Source organism: Apium graveolens, chromosome 8 (assembly GCF_009905375.1).
Source record: "Apium graveolens cultivar Ventura chromosome 8, ASM990537v1, whole genome shotgun sequence".
Classification (NCBI taxonomy): Eukaryota; Viridiplantae; Streptophyta; class Magnoliopsida; order Apiales; family Apiaceae; genus Apium; species Apium graveolens.
In genome coordinates this window covers 168,070,806-168,087,655 of record NC_133654.1, presented here as the reverse complement: position 1 = coordinate 168,087,655, position 16,850 = coordinate 168,070,806, and the positions used below count along the sequence as shown (strand labels likewise).

The 16,850-nt window shown below is 39.1% G+C and overlaps 1 non-coding gene across 1 annotated transcript; it reads right to left on the bottom strand.

The window, feature by feature from the left end:
* Nucleotides 1-8,795: 8,795 nt before the first annotated feature.
* On the bottom strand, nucleotides 8,796-8,867 carry TRNAN-GUU (transfer RNA asparagine (anticodon GUU)). The gene has a single exon. It is a non-coding gene; the product is annotated as a tRNA-Asn (tRNA).
* Between the last annotated feature and the right edge of the window lie 7,983 nt (nucleotides 8,868-16,850).

Sequence of the window (16,850 nt, the reverse complement as noted above, 5' to 3'; positions counted from 1 at the left end):
AATTTCAATAAAATACAATTTCTCCTTGTAAAATTTATGAAAAAATAAAGCAGGGCTAATTATTAACAAAAATACTTATAAAATTTGTCATAAAATCTGAAGATGCAATTTATGAGCAAAAATACTTGTAAAATTGGTCAAGAAATATAAAAGTGCTATTTTTACCATCATTTTATGGCCTTTGCGGGTTTTTGGATAAATTGCCTTCTTTGTTTCTTGTGCACGGGCATCTTTACCAATTTTCTAGAATAAAATAAAATGTATCAGTTTTCTTACAAGAAATAAATGAAGGGACTGGTAAACAACAAATATGGGTACGTCATACCATTTCATTACGAATCTGAGCAAAACTAGTGCGCCCAGCACTATGAGTATCAGTCACATTCTTTCGATTTTTTTTATTTGTTTCAGCTTTTTTCTTGACTGATTCATCACTCCAGTACTTGAGAAGCACCTTGAACTGTTCCACTGGAATATTTGCAGGCCTGCTTTTCATCCTTTCAGCGTCGGTATCAAATTTGGTATAGCATACACTCTTAACACGAGATTTATATACCCTCCAGTCATCAGCAAGGCTTTTAATTACCCAATCCTTGCCTTCCTCAGGAATTATGTACTTTGTCTAATAAGGTATATAAAAATACGGATAAGAATCAAGAAAGAAGCAACTATTTACGATAAACAAACCAGTATTTTTGTCTAACAAGGAAATGATATGAATCAAGAATTAAAGAAACATTATGATAAAAAAACAGGTTATTGCACAATTTACGTCACTAGAATAAATAATAAGGACAACACAATTTACATAAAATACTGTGTTAAAACACAGAAAAAGTTAATTTAGAAAAAAAATACTGAACATGTTTAGTAAAAAACAATTAAAGTGCTTTTTACCTTGATATATTCCCACCATCCATCTTTTATTGCTTCAGGAACTTTAGACCAATTTACATAATCAAGTGGGATGTACAGCCTTGCTATCGTCCCGATAAAACTACTGAATTCAGTAATGACCTTTTTTTCCTTTGACACGGGCTGGAGGTCACGATTTAAATTAATAACTGGCCTTTCATCGAGTCTCCTTGTGAAAACATGATTCATTTTCGTAGGTCCTCTACGCCTTATACTTTTGGTACTAGATTCACCTACAAAAATAGCCACAAATAAATATGCGTATTCCTGATATAAAAAATAAGACAATTACCTACTATTTGAAACAAACCTATTTCGAAGACACTATCCACAACAGTTTGGAAGTTATTCCCATCACAATTTTCATCATCATTGACACGCATTTGTTGTTCCGCATCTTTTTTACATTTTTGTAAATCAACAAATGCCTCCATTATACCAATCCCTTCATTGGCAGGAGGCCTTTGCAACTGTGTAAGATCAAGAGGAAGTGGCGGGGGAGCTGGTAGTGGCGGGGGAGGTGGTAATATATCTCTATCATTAACCTTGCGAATAATACAAAAAAATAAATTAAATTAAAACAAGAATTAAATTACAACTAAAATCAACTATGTAGATGCATATGAAATACACAAAAATAAATTATATTAAAATAATTTCATATACCTTTCTCCCTTCAGTTTGATTTACTGAACATGAACGAGTCCTTGGTCTGACGACGACTTCGTTAACCTTTTTAACAGTTTTTACTTTCTTTTTTGGCTAAATACACAAAAAATAGTCAACAAAATTGTATGTTCCACAAAAACAAAGGAGTTGTATTTGTAAAAAAATAAACCTGAGGAATAACATGTTCTCCTTCTTCTTCGCTTAAACTATCATGTCCAGAAACATATGCCTGATCAAATTCAGCTTCTGACCAAGGATCTGTAACTGTTTTCTTTGCTTTCTTGGTGGATTTCCCAGCAGTAAAGAACTCATATGCCTTCTCCTTCAGTTTATACTTATCAGCTTCTTTCGCATTCGCTTCCATTCTCCTTCTTCTGTTTAGCTCATAATCAACAAGTTTCTTCTAAACCAAGCACCCAATTAATAAACTTAAATATAAGATTACAATAAAGCATACAATGTCATTACACCGGGATAAAAAAATTACCTTATCACCTGACTTTCTAAGCTTTCTGGTACTGATCTGTTTATCATGTTCTATTTCATTCTCCACCAAAGCTCGTGACTTTATCTTATCAGTTGTCTGTTGTTTAAGATCTTTAATCATCACAAACTTCCTTTTCAAGGGTAAATCAGCACCTACGATATAAAGACGAAAAAGATATAAACTGTCAGTTCAGTACTCAAATTTATATAAAAAATTATTTGGAGCCAAAATTATTTTACCTTCAAATTGTGTCCTTGGTCTTATGACAACATGTGGTTGTATCTGGGTAGCAGGAACAATATATGTGTCCACCATATTGTCAACGTAAATATCCAAGAAAGAACCAAGTTTTACCCCTGCTACAAGATCATCTACATCTTTATCAGTCATCAGTAGTTTCCATCCATCTTCTTTCTTCGCATAAACTCCTCCAATTTCTGTATATCCAAGGTCATCTTTAATATACTCCATCAGTATCGAGAATGAAAATCTATCAGGATCCGCAGCTGCATTAATTATTGTAGTTGTTCCATTTGTGTATTTGGTTTTTTGAAACTGGCCCTTATGGTGGAACCTGAGGAAAAAATAGTTTTCTTCCATAACCTGAAAATAACATGAACATGAATATTAATTAGTCCCCACATTATACAAATATAATCAATTACTATCAAGTAACGAGTGAAATATAAAAATTAAATAACCAACAATCAGGAATAAGTTACAACAAACAACAAGTAGCAAATAACAAGTGAACTGATCATCAAATTTTACAAGCAATCAGGAATAAGTTACAAGTAGTGGTACAAAGTTTTTCATAATTAAAAGCAACAGATGAGCATAAAAAACAGAAATAAAGAAGTCAGCATGTCCATTCATTCGTCATGGTCATCATCATGATCTTCTTCCTCTTCACCGGATGACACATTTTCATTCGGGATGTCATCCCTATGCCAAGTCACATCATCAGTTTGTTTCTGAAATGGGTATTCAAGTTCAGTATCATGCATGGTAGGTCCGCAAAGATCTTCAAGCATATCATCAGTTTCCTCGTCTATTCCATTGTGTTCTTTCGGTAGTTTCTTAACAACAAACCACAAGTTCTTTTTGGTACAATCTTGAATGTAGAATACCTGTTGTACTTGTGTAGCTAGTACAAATGGATCATCCTTTTGACATAATTTACTGAAATTGACACGTGTGAGCCCAAAGCAGTCCTTATCCTTTTGATACCAAATGCACCTAAATAAAACAACTGTAAATGCACCCCAATAATCTACTTCAATAATCTCTTCAATTGCTCCGTAGTAAATAACATCCCCAACTGTTGGATTTTGATCCTTCGAACTCGCAAAACTGGTGGTTAGAGCTATCAAGATGACACCGCTATTTTGTGTAGTACAGTTGGTATCCCTTTTCCTGGTGTGAAATCTGAATCCATTTATGACATATCCACTAAACTTTTTCACTGCTCGTTGAGGCCCCTTGCCAAATTTGATAATTCCAATGTATTTTCAGTTCTTTTCTCAACCTTAGCCTTTAACCAGTTATGAAATTCTAGAGTATGTGTTCTTTCTTTTTTGTATTTCTTTGTCTTTGCTTCATTATCATATAAAATACGATGTTCCCTACAATTTGTACACCAAAATGAAATTAAAATTACCATCTATATTCCTAGTTTAAACTACTATATTGACTTGAACATATAAAGGGAATAAGAACGTACTCGATAAGCTTCTCAATCTCGACATTTCCACTGTTGAATAGTATGTACCGATGAGCATTTATCCAAACATGTTCCGCCAAGTAGACAGACTTTCCATCTTTGTTTCTCCTCGAACCAATGGGGTATCCAACATTTATGTTCTTCTCAACCTCTGTTTTTCTACTATTACTTAGAAATCTGGAACAAAATGTCACGCATTCTTCTGCCAGGTACCCTTCTGCTATAGACCCTTCTGGTTTACTTCTATTTCGGACATATGACTTCAATTTACCTAGATATCTCTCAATACCAAACATCCATCTTAGATGCACCGGTCCCCCAAATTCCACTTCCTTACATAAGTGGACTGGAAGGTGAACCATGATGTCAAAAAATGCAGGCGGGAAGTTAATTTCTAGTTGGCAGAGTATTTCAATAACTTCCTCCTGCAACTTATGAACTTCTTCTAGCTCCAACACTTTTCCGCATATCCCCCGGAAAAATGCACCTAATCTGACTAAAGGTATTGCGACCTCTGGTTTTAAGTTCTTTACAGCAGCAAATTGTAGTAGATACTGGAGTATAAAGTGCGCATCATGACTTTTATACCCGAATATCTTTCGTTCAGCTACATTTACACATCGACTGATATTAGATGCAGTTTCGTGGGGCAACTTAGCGTCCATGAATAATGTACAAAAGCTTTCTTTTTCTTTTTTCGTCATGTCAAAAGTTGCTGCCCTAATTTCATAGCGATTGCTATCTCCAATTTTAATGGGATGAAGAACCTTTCTAATACCCATTTCTTGCAAATCTTTTCGGGCACTGATATGGTCTTTCGTCTTGCCACACATATTCAACAAAGTCCCTATTATTTTATCACATATATTTTTTTCTATATGCATGACATCTAGATTATGTCTAATTAAATTATCTCTCCAATATGGTAATTGAAAGAATATAGACTTCTTTTTAAATGGACAATCTGCACCCCTTTTCCTCTTCTTTGCATCTCGTTTCCCAAATTTTTTTTCATATCCGTGCAATAATTCTTTAATATCCTTTCCAGATAATGGAGGGGGGCAAACATCAGTTTCAACCTTACCATTAAATCTTCTAGTATCAAACCTATGCTTGTGGTCAGGAGGTAGAAATTTTCTGTGGTTCATATAGCATACTTTACGGCTATGCTTCAAATACAATGAAGAAGTACAGTAATGGCAATTCGGACAACCTAACTTACCCTTCGTGCTCCAACCCGATAAAATGGCATACCCTGGAAAATCACTAATGGTCCAGAGAAGACTCGAACGTAACATGAATGTTTCATCAGCATAGGCATCGTAGGTTTGTAAACCTACTTCCCATAATTCTTTCAACTCAGCGATGAGTGGCTGCATATATACATCTATATCATTACCAGGGTACACGGGTCCAGGGACTAGTGTCGAAAGAATTAAGTTTTCAGGTTTCATAATCAACCAAGGAGGAAGATTATAATTCACTAGAATAATTGGCCAAGTGCTGTGACTTATATTCATCGATCGATAAGGATTAATCCCATCTGCCGCTAAACCTAACCTGATATTTCGAGGGTCCGCTGCAAAATTTGGACGGTTAGCATCCATCGACTTCCAACCCTCTGCATCGGCCGGATGTCGTAGCTTTCCATCTTTTGTTCTTTCTAGTGCATGCCATGTCATGAGTTTAGAGTAGTCTTTACACATGAATAAGCGTTGGAGCCTTGGTTTCAACGGGAAATATCGTAAGACTTTTGCAGGAACTTTCAACTTTTTTTCTTCCAAGTCAGGAGAAACAGGTGCATCAGTCCTGTTTTTTGGGAGTTTCCATCTTGAAACCCCACAAAATTTGCACTTTGTTAAGTTTAAATTTTCCCCCCAATACAACATGCAATCATTGGGACAAGCGTGTATTTTCTGATAATCAAGACCTAATTCTCTAATCATATTTTTGGCCACCTTAAAAGAAGAAGGCAGATTGACATCAGGAAATGCCTCCTTTATCAACTTCAGAATACCGCTAAAGGCACCCTCAGTAAAACCATGAGTGCACTTTAATAAGTAAAGTTTCACTACAAATCCTAAAAGAGTAAATTGTTCACACCCCGGATACAAAGGTTGTTTCCCTTCCTCAACAAGCTTATAAAACCTTTTTGCTGTGTTATTCATTCCATTCCTAACTCTACTTTCATCACGAATCATTTTATCAAAATCTTCACCTAGGCCCATACCACTATCACAATCCATCTCCTGATCAACTTTTTTAAACTTAGGGGTTGACACTTCGTATACCCAATTAACAAACGATGGACACAGACCGTTACTAACGAGATGGTCATACACGTCTTCTTCAGAAAACCAGAAACGATTACTACAATCTTTGCAAGGGCATCTTAGTTCAGATCCTGTGGCAAAATTATCGAAAGCATTTTGTATAAAATCTGTCACCCCATTACTATAGGCCTCACTGTACTTTGGAAGTGAAAACCAAGTCATATTGATTGTTCACAAACCTATTTTTTACACAAAGAAAGAAACAAAAGACATACATCATAAATTATATAATCATAATTATAAAATCTTATTTATAAAATGAGATTTTATCAATACAAGCCTAACCATTCCTAATTAAAATTCATATTGAAAGATCTCATAGTTATAAACTAAATCAAAAAATAAACAAACAAAGTTATAATCGATGACAACATAGTCAGTACTCATACAATAATCACAAAACAAAATCCCTAATTAAAATTATACACAACCGATTAAACAAAACAACTAAAACAAAAAAAATAGAACATGCACAATCGATTAAAATGTATTTTGAGGATAAGAAACAAGATTGAACATAGAAAACATAATCAATTAAGATTTGAAAGAAGAACAATCACATGGTATTTTGTAATCAAACTTATAATCGATTTAGGGAAAAAGATTTGAAGCAAGGATCTGTGTTTTACCTTTTTGGAGCTTCAAACTTCTACGAGCTGTGTTTCTCCTCAGATTCTCCTCAGATTCTCCTCTCTTTGAGCTGTGTTTATGAGCTTTGTTCTTCTTCCAGTTGTGCTTACTTTGTCTGAAAATATAATGTCCAACTATTTTGTTCTTCTACGAGCCTCTTTTGTTTTTCTTTCTTTTTTAATTTTATTTTGGGAAGCCCGGCAAGTCTTTTAGTAAAATCCCGCCCAGCAATGTTTCAGAAGCCCGCCATTTATTTGGCTAATTTTTTTTATGTACTTCAACGCCTAACAACTCTTGTTACAATAGATAGCTAATTGTTAACCTTTTTCTTTTTTTGCACTTCAATTGCAATAATTTTAAAAGTCCTTACAATATATATACAATGGTCTACCAATTGCAACATCATTTCTCAAATTTTTAGAAATGTGATTGCCATAGCCATTCTATGGTGTAGTGGTGGTACCACCCACACTACCCTACCTCGAAAAGGAACTGCAGTGATCTTGAATAGGGATCCTACAGCGATAGATAGAATCCCCATAAAAATACCACTAGATCGAGCACCAGTGATTTCGTATCCGGTCAAAATCTTGGCTAATTGATCAAATTGGGTAGCTCCAGTAGACCCATAGATCATGGAACAAATAGGGTGGGTAGGCCTAACCACCACAGTACACGTATAGACGCGAACCCCCTCGTTACCGTACGTGCGACTCTCACCGCATACGGCTCGCACAAAGACTCCTAAATCCACCCCGAGCCTTTTCTTTTATTCCACCTCTCCTCTCCAATCCTCGATAAAACTTGTGTTCCTCAGGCGTTAATTAAATGGTGGTCTTTCCTTTTCACCTATCGTATGTATCGGATTGGCTTCGTCCCGAACCAGGGGGCATTCTTGCGGGCGTGTGCGTGTAGGAAGGCCGGCGGCTCCATAAGCTAAAAGACTACGACTACAAGCCAAGCCGGAAGCGACTCGCTTCTATTCTCGCTGGGATTGGACATAGATGGGGGATTTATAAATCATAGTAGTTCGCCAACCTCTCTTACTAACATATGATACAATTTCACTTCACGACACGACCAAAAAAAGAAAGATAGAGCTTCGGCTCAGTTGGCCTTCCTAGACTGACGAATGCCTCTTTTCTCTTCTCTGAAGTTTAAAACAAAAAAGTGGGAGAGGCAGGATTCAAACCTAAGTAGAAAAACTTCAACAGATTTACAGTCTGCCGCTTTTGACCACTCGGCCACTCACCCCTTCCCGGGCCCTGGTCAGGCCCCCCCTCAATGGGTTAGAAGAAGGAGGGCGGCACTCTGAATTAATCAAAATAAGCTTATTGATTTCATTGAAGGGAACTAAGACTATTAGCTTAGCGAGCGTTCCGGGAGAATCTAGTCATTTAGTCATAAAAATATCTGTAAAGCAAGGGGCAAGGCTTCTATGATAGCTTCCCCTCATGTAGTCGACGGCCTTCCCCGGCTCCCCTTCGTCGCTTCTGGCGAAGCTGCGGGTTCATGAGCAAGTGAATGAACGAGCCATGTTCCTAAAAAGAGTGACCATCTTTGTTTTCTTCCCTTCCCCTATCCCTTCAAAGCCCTTGTATAGGTTGGGCGCTAGCGCTTGACTAATAGAATAGGAAAGTAAGGCTCTTCTGCTGAGCGAAGCTACGAGCCTACCCTTCTCGAGCCTACTTAAATAACTTACGCTTACCAAGCCTTAGGTACTCAAATAAGGCTACAGCAAGCAAAGCAAGCTTTCCCCCTTCGTTTGTTGTGGGTGGCGCCTCACTGCAAGCACTGAATGAATGAAATGAGTGGGATTAATTCCTTCTGGCAATGAAGATACTACTCCAGTCTTCCCATTCATTCCCAGTGGATCCTTCTTCTCCCTTAGAATGGAACAAACCAAATTCACTTATTCGAGAGTGAGGAAAAAAACCAACAAGAAACTTCCCACTTTTGATGTTCCACGATTCTACTAGTTTAGAAACTAAGGAGAAGGACAGGGGTCGCTAGGTCAGAAAAGCAAGAACTCTAAAATCTCCCCAAGTAGCATTTGAACCTACGACCAGTCAGTTAACAGCCGACCGCTCTACCACTGAGCTACTGAGGAACAACGGACTTTAGGAAGCCGGCTCTCGTTCATTGGACCAACCTATGACCAAAGAAAAAGGAGTTCGTCGCTCTTTTTCACATACACCAGGAGAAAGGGTTACGATAGCAAGCCCTTCCCCGGCCGGAGAGCCTCCAGAACAAGGAGGCGGCGATCAACCATCCGCTATCGAGATTTATATTGATCAATCGATCTCCGCGTCCTGCCAGTTTGCCAAGTAGACTCACTCTACCGAGGGGCAACAAAGGCTGGAACTCTTCTTGCCAAAAACAAGGGACCTACTTCTCATCCTAGGAGTTAGCAGGTATGAAAGAGTCCCTCTCTGTCGTCTCTCCTAGTTTATACTACTAAGTAGCACTTATGCTATTCAATCATAGAATCAATTCTGATCAAGCGGAAATTATATATGTTATTAGTCAATCACTAACGCCCTATCTAGAGTCTATAGTAAGGGGCCTCGTTAGTGCGCCCCTTTTCTTTCTCAAAGTTAAGTTTCTCGCTTGTTAGTAAAGCTTTGAAGCCCCTACTTTTATGTTATATGGGATATTTGAAGAAGCGCGGGTTTGGAACCCTATAGGCTGGTCTCGATCTCGCTTGATGGTTGGTTCCCCTCTCGATGATTGATTGTTGACTCAACATTTATTTCGTGCTTGAGTTGGAGGGCTCTCCCTCCATCCATCGAGTCAAGTAATTTGCTATTGGAAATTTTTCCGCCGCCTATCTTATGCCATGCTTCTTTTTTCTCCGAATCGGTTTTTAGTGTCAGTCAATCAAGATTCGCCATCAAGAGAGGGAAGAGCCTTTACTTTAGGACTTTAGGTTAGGTCGGTCTCGTCATTCACATAATTCCCCCGTCCATCGATTGATCGCGCGAGTACGCATCCAGTGAGCGCATAGCGACTGAAAAAAGCGTTCATCCTGGATTATCTTCCTCAATCAAAATTCATATCAATTGGTCCCTATTCATTCGGTCAAAGTCTCCACGGCCTTTTCACACCCCTCTACTAAGAGGTGCACCATGTTAATAGGAATCGACAAAGACCTTCTTGTACACGTCCTCGAGGGCAGCATTCATGGCAATCATCACTAGTTTCTCCCGAGGGCATGGTATGGCTTTGTTCTTGGTGTTGTTTAATAGATAGATGCCGAGTTCCGCTTTTCCCCATCCGGGAATCTCCATCTGCTTTAAGTGGGTGAGCTAGAATCCTTATTCCAGGTTGGTTTTTCAAAAGACTATATCTTTACCCCTTGCATCTTCATCTTTTCGAAAGTTGAGACCCAGCCTTCTGGGTCTGCATTAGTCCTATTTCAGGTGCAAAGCCTCTTCAATAAAGACCTCTTTCTCTCTTTCTTTTCTTTCTCCCCCATTTCTCTTTTTGTTGATTGAAAGAGAATAAGCGCTATCCGTTGAGTAAAGGGGGGGGTTGCTACAATGATTCAGGCGGTTGGTGGCCCCTTCGAGAGTTGCGGGTCCTTGCCCCGCTGCATGAGTGGTAGCTCCCGCTCAAAACTCCTCCGACACGAGTCCTAGTCGTTGCGCTGCGGTCCGTTTCCCGGCTTCGCTTGTGCGATTTGCACTTCTGATTGGTTCCATATCCATCCCCAACCCTAACGAATCGAGTATGAAGGGGGCAGTCAAGCGGTTCGGGTTTTTTGTCGGTTCCCGTTCGCCTGCCCCCCTCATACATAGTCCATTAGTGGGTAGGGCGGTAAATATAGAGGGCGCCTGCCTCCTCTTCAGACGTGTCCTCGACAACCTGGCTAGAAAAAGGTGGATTTAAGGTCAGATATATTTGAGTTCAAATGGCACAGGACTTTCGATCGACCATAGTGCGTATTTTACCCTTACCGAATTCATTTCATTATATTATTAAAATGAAAGCGTAACGTAAAAAGTGACTTCTCGTGTTGATGTTGCATTTCTTTGGTTTGGAAGTTCCAGAATGTATTCTGTGGATTTATAATAAAGGAAATCCCTACCATTTGATTTATTCAAGTTCCGTGCTGCTCACCGCTCCTCGAGGCCAAGGACGGGGTCGAACCGTCATTCCAGGATTTGCAGTCCGATACATTTCCATTATGTTACCCAGCCAAACCCGCCATCTCATGTGCCAAAGTAAAACGGTTGTTCTTCCTTCCCCGCTCCCTCTTTTTCTACATATGCGACGGCGGGTTACCAGAGAAGAGAGGACAACTTCTTTCTCCTTTGCCTTGCTCAATCTTTCTTTTCTAATTGAAAGTAGCAAGCCACTCCACTACTGTACTGGTACAGAGGCCAGATAGAAGGTTGCTTCTTCTATATGTATGTTCAGGCGAAGAACATCTAGAAGCTAGCTCTTGTAAACAACCATGCCTATCTAATAATAATCAAATTTTTCTTACCAAAAAGGGGGTCTTACTAAAAGTAAGCAACCAGTTCCAAGTGATATGGCTTTTCACTAGTCCTTTCCAGAGAAGGTTGCACATCCAGCCCGCCGGATCCGTTGTTTATGCGGCAGTGCAATGCAGCTGAAAAACGGAAGCCCCTTTTGATTAGTAAGGTATAGGCTGGGGAAACTAGGGTTCCAAAAAGCTTCCCTTCCTTATACTTATATTAGAGAAGAGTCTTAGAAAGGGGCACCCCTACTATACCCCTAAACTACAAGCTAGCGCGCAACGACTTTTTATCCGTTGTTGCTTGCTGCTTGCAAGCTCGAAAATAGATCTTTCGCCTCTCCTCCCTGTCTCCATTCTGATTGATTAGCTTCTTCCTTCATGCAAGCATTTGATTCGCCCTTGTTGTATTGCATTTTGTGATCCTCCGCCTCAGTCTGCCTTTTTCGGATAGCTGGGATCCGACGTTGATTTCCGATTTCAATGTAAGTTCCAAGGCGGCCCATCTGGTTAGTTCAGCTATCACTGCTGGAAGCCCCTGCGGTTGTTCAGCTGCGTACTCCCCGTCCGCCTATCTCACACTTCCAAAGTATATTTCTCTTTTAGATTTCATTTTCCTTTCCTGCATCTTTATTTCTATCCATAGGTCGGCTTCGTGCAGATAGATGTTTGCCGGGGGAGATTGGTGCTCCTTGAGGTATGCCCTTCCGGTAGGTTGTTCCCTTCTCTTTCTTTTCCATCCAGTGCCCGCACTGCGTCAGAAAATCTTTGTATTCGATCTCTCTTAGCAACACAATAAAGAAGTCTAACAGTTTCTCTCGACATCTGTCTTTTCTTTTAAGTCATTGATCTCATTTCTATCAACAGGGGGGTCTGCCTTAACTATTAAGCCTACACCCTTTTCTTTTTTTTTTTGCTCGATCCCGCCCTTAGACTCGTTACGTTGTTCGACTGAACTCGTCAGCTCCGTGCTCTATTCCGCCGGAACCCGGTTCGAGAACCTTCTCTCATAGATTCCCTTCACCAAGTCATCGCCAGCAATCAGCTCTTCTCCCTTGGTGGATAAGGGTGAGTTCCTTTCTTGTCTTGCCCAAAAACTTTCTTTATTCTCATTGGAGAAAGACTCTCCCGCGGAAAGGTTTTACATATAGGGTCAGCTACTTTATTTATCTCGCTTGCCGTTAGTCCGTCTAGCGCCTTTCGGTTGGGGCCCGCCCCGGGCGTTAGACTGCTTGGCTTCTATTTTAGAGTCTCGAAGGCAGTCAACATGTCAGCCATTCTTCTCACATTATACTTGTAAATCCTTTGCTCTTTTTCCTTCTCTCTTCCAGTTCTCCCCCTCTACTTTCTTTTATTTTATAGGGGCGGAGAATACCACTCTATCAATAACAATAAAAAAGTAGCAATTCCGTTTCAAATGGTTTGAGCTTGGAAGCAACCTACTATCTATCGATAGACGAGAACAGACTGCTATTGGCCGCTTCGCCTATCTATTCTATTATGGCCGACTTGGAGATATCAGAAGAAGACCATCATCTCTATCTGGGTACGATCATAGCTCCATTCGTTGAACCTTGGGGATAACCATTAGTATTGAGGTCAATCACCGCACCACCTCTATCATACAATACATACGACATTACACGACGCGAGAGTGCATGGTCAATACACTCCTAAAGCGCCTACGTTCCGCTTGCAGCCAATACAACCACAACCTAACTTGCACGAGATTCAACAACCGAAGCTACTGACTGGTAGTCCCGAGGGGACGACATCCCACTATAATAGTTAGCAGTACTGAACAAGCGAGTCATCGGTCCGGGGAAAGAAAAGGGTCGCCTTTAAAAAAAAGATCGCTTAACTCGCTAGGCCTTCGGAACAAAGGCTATTATGTTCATGCTTCAGACGATCCGACTTATTATATATACTTCTTCTATTAGAAAGGCGAACCTACAGGCCTGTTTAGCGCGTTTCTAAAGTAAACCTCCGGTTACCTTTGTCAACGCTACTAAGGACCGGGTGAAGAATGAAAAATGTCCGCTAACGCCCACGGAAGAAGATCTTTTTTAGAGCAGCAACGAATGTCTTGTATCTATGAAGAAAGATTTATCCCCGGGTTCAGACCCTGAGTGCCATACCATGCTGAAGGCGATTCACGAGAGAATCGCGCACAGTTCCCTTTGACCAAGATGTGAATGCCCGTGATATGATCGGTATAGGGATGGATTTCATGGCCGACATCTAACCGGCACGAATAAGCCGACATGAAATAAGTTCCCCGCGGAGCATTTTTTCTTTCATCCTCGGACGTTCGGACCTTTTGTTTGATTCCGGCACTTGTGTTCTCATGCCCGGAACCCCCGCGACTGATTGGGAGAAAGAGCGAAAGCGGGAAAGATGGATTGTTATCCATCATAAATCGATAGGAATTCCTCGGGGATTGCCTTCTAATATATATTATGTCTTTCATTATTAACATCCGCTAATAAGAAAAATGCGCGATTGCTAGTCAACTTTCATTTTTTGAAATAGAATGGTATGGGCTGAGGCTCTGAAGGCTTTCTAACTTTCTTCAATTAGGGAATAGCGCAGATGGATCAATCACGCGGTTCTGTAGCGTCTTCCAACTCGTTGTCCGCTCCCCTTCATCCTCAGTGATGTTTAAAAACGGGAAAAGCGTCGTTCAAAAACTCGCGTTAGCTCGTTTTTTGGACCACCTTCTACTTTTGAACCAGTTCTCGACCCCGAGCTTAGGTGACTCAAAGAAAGGCGCGCTGGCAGCTCGTAGCCGCGGCAAATGCACTTTTATTGTTCAATCATTACATTAATAGGGGCCTTCCAGGAATTGACCAAGCGGGAACCGGGGATCAAAGTTCCGTTGATTCATCTATCTCAAATAGGGAAAAACTGAATCAAGAAGAGGTCAGCTGAGCTCGAAAGGGGTCAGCTGAGCTCGTCAGGGGTAGCATTGCACTTGAGAGTTAGAAAGTGCAATGCTAAGAAAGTATCCCTATTTATTTTCTATCTGATTCCGGGATGGAATCCTTTTAAGGAGGGGAGACTGTAATAACCCCAATTTTTGGAAATTTTTGAAACCCTGATGAATAGTAACTTTTGCTGATGATGCTGATTAAGAAAAATTATCAGACCACGCTATATAGGAGTACTGTTATGGAAATTCTAAGATCGTATTAGTATTCCATAAAGTAAATAAGTGTATGTAAAGATCGTCAGAATCCGAATTCGAACACTTTGATTTTTCCCGAAAATCCACCAGATACCGAAAGAACTGAGTATAAGGTAACATGATTAAAAAGGATTTAAATTCAAGGATTATAAGAGAGGATCATAAAAAGGAATTTAATTTATTGAGAAAGGTTAAGGGAACCCAAGTAATAAGATCCCGGGTATGATCCCTCAAACGATAAACGAGAACGAAAGTTAAGCGAACCGTATAACAGATCAGCGGTCATTAGCCAAGTAATTAGGAGTTAATTAAAGAGGTTAGTGATGATGATGTCATCACACCAACAAGAAGAAGACAAGTGTGGGAAGATGACATAGGAGGATGACATAAACATGACCAAAAGGGAAGGAATTGTTGGTTGATTATAAACCACACAAATTTTACCATGGTTAAAAGGTTAATTAAACAAAACAACCAAGCAAAACAAATCAAAAACACAAAACACAAAGTTGACTTCATCTTTCCAACAAGAAGCTCTCGGCTTCATCTCTTTTTCAAAGAAAGAAAAGTTCAAATTCAAGTTCCAAGCTTTGTTAATTATTGAGGTAATTATCCAAGGTTCCTTGTGCATAGATATAGATATCCTATGAATCTAAGCTTCCATTTCCTTCACAATCTCTTCCAATAATTCATGGAAGAAGAGGGTGAATAGTGTTTTCAAGATCTTGAAAATTTTGATCTTGTGTTTTTGTTTAGATAAAGCTTTGGTAAGGATTTTCAAGGGTGATTCCAAGCTCCTTAGTTACTTTACTCACCAAGGAAGGTATAATCTCATACCCTAGCCCTACTTTTGATTATTTAGAGCTTTTTATGCTTGGTTTAGTTCTTGGGAAGTATGATCCATGTATATTTAGAGTTGGGTTGGATTTATAATGAGTTTGGAGTTGTAAATCTTGATTATTGGTTAATGAACTTAAGTATAGCTTTAGTCCATGTTTGAGGGTAGTATAAATTGGAAATCTTGAGATGTTGGGGATGTTGTAGTAAATTGTGGATGGAGTTTGATTGTAGTGGTGATTGTGGGTTGAATTGTGAATTGTTTGGAGTGGTATAAATTTGGTAATCGCGTAAACATAGCCGTCGTAATGTCCGATTTACCTTATACTTCTTTTGTTCTTAACATTAGGACCCGTGACCTCCCTGTTAGGTTTTGACCATTGCCATGTTTAGATAGTTCATGTTACGAGCTTCGTTTTGATATGTGGTTCGTTTGATTCCGATGTACGGTTTAGGAGAAAAGACCGTTTAAAGTAACGGCGTTTCGCGAACGTACCATTTCCCCTCGCCTTACTTTGAAACCTTGGTTAAGGTCCTTAAATGACTAATTGAGGTATGAAACAATTGTGTAAGGTTAATAAGTCAGTTGGTAGGGTATTCGTGAAAGCGTCGCCTTAAAATTCGTAACGTTTAATTTATTAAAAATGGTGGAGCCGAGGGTACTTGAGCGACTCATGTGAATCGTTAAGCGTAGAAGTGACCATAAGCAAACGTTAGGGTTCAATTGGTTAAAGTCTAGCTTCTTAAGCGACCGTGGTTTAATTCCGACTTATGTTATTGTTCATAGGTTATCAGACCCACTCTAACCTTAAGTCTATCCGGGAACACTCAGACAAGTTTTCTACCCGTTATATTGTTGTTGTGATGTATATGTGTATATGCATTATCTTGTGATAAAGGCATGATTGTTATTAGCAAATCTTGCGATATATTGGAGCATGTTGATATGATATATATGCATGCCTGTTTCGTAATCTTGATATCTCCTTGTTAATTCAATGCTTATAAGTTGCATAATACCTATGCTAGAGATAAGAAGTAGTTGCGTATACCCTTAGTATAGGGGACCCAATGGTGAAAATTTTTCTAAACCGGGAGTCGATGTTCCCGAGTATAGTATATGTATATACATATGGATATAGTTTTCAAAACTATTAATCGAATAAGGTTTATTCGATAACTTTATTTTATTTAATGAATATTATTTTGAATATTCATTCGAGGACGTATGACTCCGCTTTATTTTATTTAATGAATATTATTTTGAATATTCATTCGAGGATGTATGACTCCGCTTTATTTTATTTAATGAATATTATTTTGAATATTCATTCGAGGACGTATGACTCCGCTTTATTTTATTTAATGAATATTATTTGGAATATTCATTCGAGGACGTATAACTCCGCTTAGTTTATTTAATGAATATTATTTTGAATATTCATTCGAGGACGTATGACTCTGCTTATTTTATTTAATGAATATTATTTTGAATATTCATTCGAGGACGTATGACTCCGCTTTATTTTATTTAATGAATATTATTTTGAATATTCATTCGAGGACGTATGACTCCGCTTTATATT